This window comes from Lygodium microphyllum, chromosome 19 (genome assembly GCF_053477565.2).
Source record: "Lygodium microphyllum isolate KBCC chromosome 19, Lygodium_microphyllum_v1.1.10, whole genome shotgun sequence".
NCBI lineage: Eukaryota > Viridiplantae > Streptophyta > Polypodiopsida > Schizaeales > Lygodiaceae > Lygodium > Lygodium microphyllum.
The window spans coordinates 69,092,186-69,100,522 of record NC_141153.1 but is presented as its reverse complement, the minus strand read 5'-3'; positions in this window follow the sequence as shown (position 1 = coordinate 69,100,522).

Below are 8,337 nucleotides of genomic sequence, written 5' to 3'. Positions count from 1 at the left end.
TTAGTGCTGATGGTACCTATGTATGACACTTGAACTGTATGCAAATATGAAGAGATGTATGACAATAAGCTTCACTTATAACACAATATTAGTGACTTTGGGAATCTCCCAATTTCCATTTTTTGAATATTAAAAAGGTGGCACCTAGATAGCATTCCCATACGTTTCTCAAAACCATATGGTGTGACCTATCATTGGAAAGCACTTGGAAAATGGAATTTATTGAGCTCTAGAGCGCTCGATTTGGAGTTATAATGTTCAAGCTATGACAAATCCAAAGATTTGACCACATGTCCCAAACTTATGGGAAATTCCCATATTCCCCAATATGGTGTTTTATGCAATGATGGCAGAGAAGATGGACATGAAAATGTTCTTGGGATGGTGCTTAGTATGCTCAATATGTATTTATGATGTTTCTAAGGCCCCTCATTATATGAGCCATTCATATAATGCTTTTGCATTAAGGGACAGACATTGTTTTAGTCACAGTCAATCAAGATGGTTATAAATATCCAATTACAAAAAATTCTATATTACACATGGGAGTAAACCCTATAGCTCATCTCAAAGAGGGCTTCTCCCCCTCCAATTTGAATCAAAGCTACAGTGTGAAATCTTCCCAATCAAAGCTACAGTGTGAAAGTTATGGCCATTTTTGTGCACCAAGGTCACCATGGATAGGGTGCAGACCACTCCAAGAAAGACACAAAAATCCCATTACAAAGTATTCTAATCCTATTTTTCACAAAATTTAATATCTCATCTCAAAGAGGGCTTTGTCCCCTCCAATTTGAATCAAAAATCTCACCAATCGAAGTTTCCCACCAAAAGTTACACTTCATTTATTGACAGTGGGTCCTGTGGACTGCATCTAGATGGCTGGCCAGAAAGCCAAAAGTAAGGCCCATGAAGAACTCCAAAGGAAGATTAGAGACTCCACGAACTCCATGAATGATGAACCCATTTTGGAACAAGATTACCATGGCGATATGCATGAGAAAATGCCCGATACGGATCCCTACAGCCTGCACAACCACACCTTATGTCAACATGAGCTTCGTCACATGGAAAGGCATAATGACATAGTCACCAACCATTGCCAAATGATGTTCAAGTTTGATGAAGCAATTGAGCAAAAGGACCTCTCAAACTCTAGAACTCAACAAACCTTGGAGTAGCTCACCATTCTTGTTGCTCAGCTAGTTACAACTTCATCTCAAGTGAAGGAAAATGAATGTAAGCATGGATGCTCGCTACCACTAAAGCCATTGCATGGCCCATAGGGCATCCTTGGATCTAAAGGTATACCCCCTTCTACCTATGAGTTTTTTGAACCCTCTCATGTGCATGAGGAGCCCCTCTTGAGCTCCCCCATGAACCATGTAGCCAACCCCCCACTGAGGATCTCTCCTACCATTGGTAGAAGCTTCCCCAATCTCCCTAGGAGCCCCAATGGAACCTATATGAATCAGTCCCATAATGGACAGTATGGTATTAATGGCCATCATGGAAATAATGGGCAGCATGGCTATAATGGGTAGCATGGGATAAATGCACCACATGGTATGTATGGGCAGCAAGGTATGTATGGACATAATGGGATGTATGGATGGCAAGGGTTTCATGGGCAGCAAGGCCCTAATGACCTACATGACAATATTTTCCTCACTAAGTACAATGGGCAATCTCCCTCACCATCAGAATTGGAGGAATGGACATCCAAATTGGAGTCCTAGTTCAATATCTACCCTTGCACTAATGATCAAAAAATTATATTTGCCTCTTTCCACTTGGAAGGATTTTCCCACACATGGTGGCACTATATCAATCAAGAGAATCATCAATTCATTGATTGGAAAGACTTTAAAATGCATATGGTTCAAGTATTTGTATCCCCTATGGAAAAAGAGTGGTTGCCAATACAATGGTACACTCTTGACCAACGTAATCTCATTGTGCGTGAGTACACAAATTAGTTTATGAACTTGACCATGTATATGGAGAGCATTAGTGATGATGCCAAATTGCATAAGTATATCTATGGGTTGGAACCGAGCCTATTAGAAAATGTCATGGCCCAAAATCCTACCACACTATTTGAAGAAATTGAATTGGTTGAAAGATATACAAGAAAATATTGTAAGAAGGAAAATTTTCAGCAAGGTTACGGACATCCCCATACCCCTTCAAGATCAACCCCATATGGAGGTGGTTTTCGAGGCAATTCTATGCCTAGTAACAACCCCAAAATACCCACTTACCCCGCCTTCCATGCTGAAAGAAAATAGGGTACTTTTGGGACAATATTGGGCTCCAATGTTGAGAGTAAGTATGCTGAAAATAAATAGACCACTATGTCACCTTCCCATGGCTCCAATGGCCAACAATTCATTTCATTGGATGTTGTGAAAGAACAAAAGGAAAAAGGCCTATGTTTTAAATGTGGGGATAAGTACACCATTGACCATGCCTCTAAGTGCCCTTACAAGGCAGCCAAGGTTAAGGTTCATATCATGTATGTCATGGAAGATTGACACAATGATGAGGATGTCTCACTTGTTGACCATGTTGAGCATTCTAACATTCCACGTGACTACCACCTCCCTTTGCTCCATCTCCTTAGATCCTTGGATGGGTTCTTGGAGCCCCATCACCTTACGTATTCAAGGTAGTATTCATGGGAAGCATGTTCTAATCCTTATGGATAGTGGTAGCATTCACAGTTTTGTCAATAAATCAGCCCATTGTCTGGTTGAAATGCACACCTGCGGAATTCCAACACCCCCTAAAAGTCCAAGTGGCAAATGGAGAGGAAGAAATCAACACACATGTATGTCCCGCAGTTCCCCTATGCTTGGCTGAAAATTATGTGGCATTGGTTGACCTAATTGCCTTAGATATGGGCCCAATTGATGTTGTCTTGGGTTGTGATTGGCTGAAAATTTGGGAAAATTTGCTATGGACTTCTCTTAGCTCTACATGGAGTTTGTGATACATGGACATCTCATTTTCTTAGAGGGAATTCAAGATAATGCTAATTTTTAGCTCATTACAGCAAAGCAACTCAAACGAGAGTTTAAGAAATGCTCACAGATCTTTGTCTTGCAATTGCATATGGAAAATTTAGGTCAGCCCTCTGAAGTATCTAAGGATTAAACCTTGTAGGCCCTACTTGAGGAGTACAGTGATTTATTTCAAATGCCTACAGCCCTTCCCCCTAAGAGGCAAGTGGACCACCCACTTGATTTAGAGTCCCATTCCAAGCCAACAAAGCATGCTACCTTACAGACTCTGCTCAGATAAAAGCAATGAAACAAGTCGCTAGTAAGCTAAAACTTGAACTGGCACAATTTGTGGAATTGGAAGCTTTCGCACAATTTGCTTCTGATCTCGACAAGGCGACTCAGAATCAGTTAGTGAGAGGTCAGAGCCTGTGCGAATTACTGAAGCAGTCTCAATCGGCTCCATTATCAGTGGAAGAACAGGTAGCTACTATTTATACTGGAGTCAATGGATATTTGGACGTAACAGAAGTTGAACAAGTTAAACAATTCTTGGTTCAATTGCATGAATATATAACAAATAATAAACCTCAATTTGGTAAAATTATTTGTTCCACCAAAGTATTGACAGAAGAGGCAAAGACTCTATTAAAAGAAGCTATTAAGGAATATACATAATTTTTTCTACTTCAAGAAAAGTAATTTGAAATTGTTGCCCAATAAATAGATTGTTCAGAATATATGAAAGAGATTCAACAATCATTTATCATCATGATTGTTCCGTCATTAGTCTCTCTCGATCAATTGTGGCATGTTTACACCCAATAGGATTTGAACCTATACTAAAGGTTTAGAAGACCCCTGTCCTATCCATTAGACTATGGGCGCCCCCCCACCCTTCTTTTTTTTCTCAAATTTTTCTTTTGGACGACCTGTAAGCCCCACTAAAAAAATGAGTGGTTTTGTCTCTTCGTCATAAGGTGGGGTCAATCAGTTCGAGTTCCAATTAATTGAGAACTCGCCAAAGGGTTTATCAATAACGAGAGATTTCTTTTATTTTGTGTGATCCATATAATAGCGTGTAGCGGGAATCGAACCCGCATCAGTAGCTTGGAAGGCTAAGGGTTATAGTCGATGCTATTTCATGTTTTTAGCATCTCTAATTCAAAACCGAACGTGAGAGTTTCCCTTCATTTGGCTCCTTCATGGAATAAGAAGAATAGAAATCTCCTGAGAAGCTTGGTATAGAGAAATCCAACAGAGTCTATTTGAAAATATTTGAACTTTTTACTCTATCTATTAATGAGAAGCAAAAAATCAGATTTTTTTAAAAAAAACTCTAATAAGTTTTCCTATCCTCTTTTCAATTTTTCCTAATTGGGAGATAGAAATATCACTAAATCGAGGCATTCACGGCATCTACGTCAGTCTATTCTCTTTGTACCTCATGAAGAAACAGTACTTCCTAGATGATCCTTCTAAAAAAGAACTTTTTGATTGTCAATATCAACCCCAGAAAATCAATACCGGAGTGGATCATTCATCATTGAAATACCGGAGTGGATCAGTCATCATTAATTAGGTTATTCTGATTTAGTTACTTCGTTCTTCACTTCCTTTGGATACAATCTTTAGGGTAACATCTCTCACTGAATTGCATAAAATTTTATTGGAAATGTTGGGCAGTTCCGGTAAACCAAGATGAACTTTTGCTATTATCGGAATCATAGATTGAGTCTGATGTTTAGTGATGATGAAATGAATGCTTTAGGTGGCTACCCAGAGAATCTTCAGTAAACTGTTTAGAATTTTTATCTTCTAAAATAATTCCGCTTTGTTACTCTGAATAGCCAATCATCTCGTTTTCATAGTCGGCTGAGTTGAATCACATGCAAGCCCTACTTTAGCAATGCAAAGTGAATCTTCAAAAGGCACAAACTCACATGAAACTCTATGATGATGCAAAAAGAAGACATTTGGAATTCCAAAAAGCGAAATTGGTCCTCTTGAAAGTGCCTAAGTCCCATTACTCCACTCTCAAAGAGGGCAGCAGTAACAAGCTGGCCCACTGTTTCTATGGCCCCTACCTGGATCTTGAAGAGAGTAGGTGACTTGGCCTACCGATTAGACTATGACAGGAGGTCAATTAGTGGTTATGCTTTCAATTTGGGCAATAGTATGATCAGCTAGAGTAGCAAGAAGTAGCCCATTGTTTCTTTATCTAGTACATAGGCAGAATATAGGGGTGCAATCTTAATGGCATGCAAAACAATTTGGCTTGTGAAGCTACTACATGATTTGGGTATCCAATTGGATAGAAAAGTCACATTACATTGTGACAATCTCAGAAGTGTGGTGCTAGCTAACAACCCCATCTATCATGCTAGATCCAAACACATGGAGTTTCATTACCGTTTCATTAGGGAAATGGTACTTGCAAGACATATTGATCTACTTCATGTGAAGACAGAAGACCAAGTAGCAGATTTCTTTATCAAATCACTTGGTAAAGAGAAATTCATTCATTTTAGGGAGATACTTGGAGCACATCAAAGCAACTAGTCTGAGCTTGAGGGGGAGTGTTGAGACTTCAAGCTCAACCCATGTACACTGACATGATAGCTATTTTCCAACTGTCTTTGGCATGTGAGTTGTAGTCAATAAGTCACACTTAACTCTGATAGAGTTAGTCAGCATGAGTAGTCATCAGGTCACTTAGACCTATTGCTTTTTAGTCATTCAGTATGTGTGTGAAGTACATGGAATAATGAAGAATATGGGAGTTCACTGCTCCCTCTTGCCTCATCTCTCTCTCTCTCTCTCTCTCTCTCTCTCTCTCTCTCTCTCTCTCTCTCTCTCTCTCTCTCTCTCTCTCTCTCTCTCTCTCTCTCTCTCTCTCTCTCTCTCTCTCTCTTTCTCTCTCTCTATCTTTTGACACAAAGAAGCAATCTATAGACTGCAGAATGGAAAGGCATAGGATGAGATGGTTTAGTAATAGAGCACGTCTCACATGCCTATGACATACTAGCACCCATACTAGCTAAAATGTTCAATAGGGCTGTTTGTGTGGGACTCCTTGAGATTTGGCCAGACCATACTATATTTTCATTATTTTTAAAAAGAGTGATCCTTTGATCCCTAGTAACTATAGGATCATCATGGTTAGCCACACACTGGTCAAGATATATGGATCCATATTGGAACATTAGCTTAGTGCATAGGCAGAGAGGAAGGATAAAAGAGCACAAGGATAGGTTGGTTTTAGATGTGGATATACCATTTTGGATCACATCTTCACACTCAAAGCAATTATTGAGGAAGGATGGTGGCTTAAGGCATGAAGATCTAATGTTTCTTTGTAGACTTTTGTAAGGCATTTGACACAGTACCTCAAGCACATTGAGCACGTTTCATGCAGAGACCATAGGAAATTGGTGTGCCAAAAGGTATGCAATGGAGCATCTATGCACTATATGAGAAAGTGACAGACTATATATGCACATCTAGGGTTATGTGTAAAAGAATTGACCGCACCATAGGAGTAAAACAAGGATGTTCACTCTCACCCACATTATTTGGATTATATATAGATGAGGTGTTTGAATATATTGATAGGGGAGAAGGGGTTGGAGCCAACTTAGCTAGAGTATTGATATCGATACTAGTTTATGCAAATGATATTGTATTTAACTCTAACTCACCACAAGACTTGCAACAACACTTGGATGCATTGTACATTTTTTGCATGGATAAAGACCTCACAATGAGTCTTAGAAAAACCAAAGTGATGGTTTTCAATACCTCAACAACATGGGTGATCTGATCTACGTATCAATTCACATTTAGAGGGGATGTAGTGGAGCATGTAAGGGAATATGTATACTTGGGAGTCACCTTTTCTGCTCGAGATTTTCACTGGAGGGGGGTAGCTGAAACCTGCTAACTAGCAAGAGGTTATGCAGAACTTGGGGGCCTTGAGAATTCGTGTGCTTATGTACAATTTCAAGAGCCATGCACCAAATTATGGTTTTTTGACACCTTAGTGACTCCTACCCTCTTGTACAGAGTTGAAATATGGGGTTTTAGTTTATACCATAAATGATTGACCCCGCTCAAAGATCACACAAACCCAAAGAGAGAACACTATGATGGCTAGGATCGCATAGAGAGACCATTGATAATGATGATATCCCATATGATTAGGAGTAAGGCCTCTATACCACACCCTATCATTAGAGCAGAGGTAGGGGCAACGCCCATGGTTCTAGAGGCACTCTGACACATGATTTTTGACACCGAGAAGTGCTTAAAAATAGCCAAAAATTTTGAATTTCAGGGGAAAAATAGACTTCATCGAAGGCGGTAGCTGCAATTAGTATGATTTTAAGCGGCCAATGACCCAAAAGTGCTTTAAAGACCCACGACGGTTGGGAAATTTTCATAATTTTTTTGATTGTCAAATGAGACTCTGGGAGAATCCCAATAGTGGGGGACTTCGAGACAGATGCCTAGAATTTTTAAGTTGTGGCCAAATCCGCTGTTGGACGGGGAATTGCGGGATGCACGAAGTGGAGGACCCAAAAGAGGGTCAAGTTAAATGAGTTTAAGGTCAAAGGGTGTGACCTTTGGGGCCTCCCTTTGGGAGCCCTAAGTAAATTGAATTTAGGGGGGGGGGGTCCCATTTTTTGTGCACGGCTGCAGTAGGGAGACGCCATGGTGACAACTTGATGAAGAGGAGGGGAGAGGCCATCTACCACCTCAATACAACCCCCCCCCCCCCCCCCCCCCCCCCAAAGCTGATGAGAGGAGTGGCCTTGTGATTCTTTTCGCTTCCTATCACTATCTCTCGTGTGAGCAATGGTGGCCTGAAGGTGAAGAATAGAAACTAGTCTTTCTCTATCCTCCCTCTCTCTCTTCCAAGAGGCAATTCATATGGGAAGAATCAAGAAGAGAATCGGATGGTGAACAGTACCGGATCACTCTCGAATCGATGGAGGGCTAGAGTTGCCTATTCAAAGGTGGGCTAAGCCTTGAATGAGGGCTGATCTGCAGTCCTGCATTAGATTTTAAAACCCACAAAGAAGAAAAAAAACGATAACTCTATTTTACAAAGAAAATTGCTTCTTTTTTATATTTGATTGAGCCAATACTGTTCTTATGGAGTGAAAATTGGTAGACATGCTATTTACTATTTTTTCTATGCTTACATAGTGAAAAAATAAAAAATAATAAAGTCAAAATGCTAGAAATAATTTTTAGAAACCCGTAAAACACGATTTTTATGAGAAAAATGGGGTTTTTGGTGTTTTCGGGTGGGATAAACCAATACTCA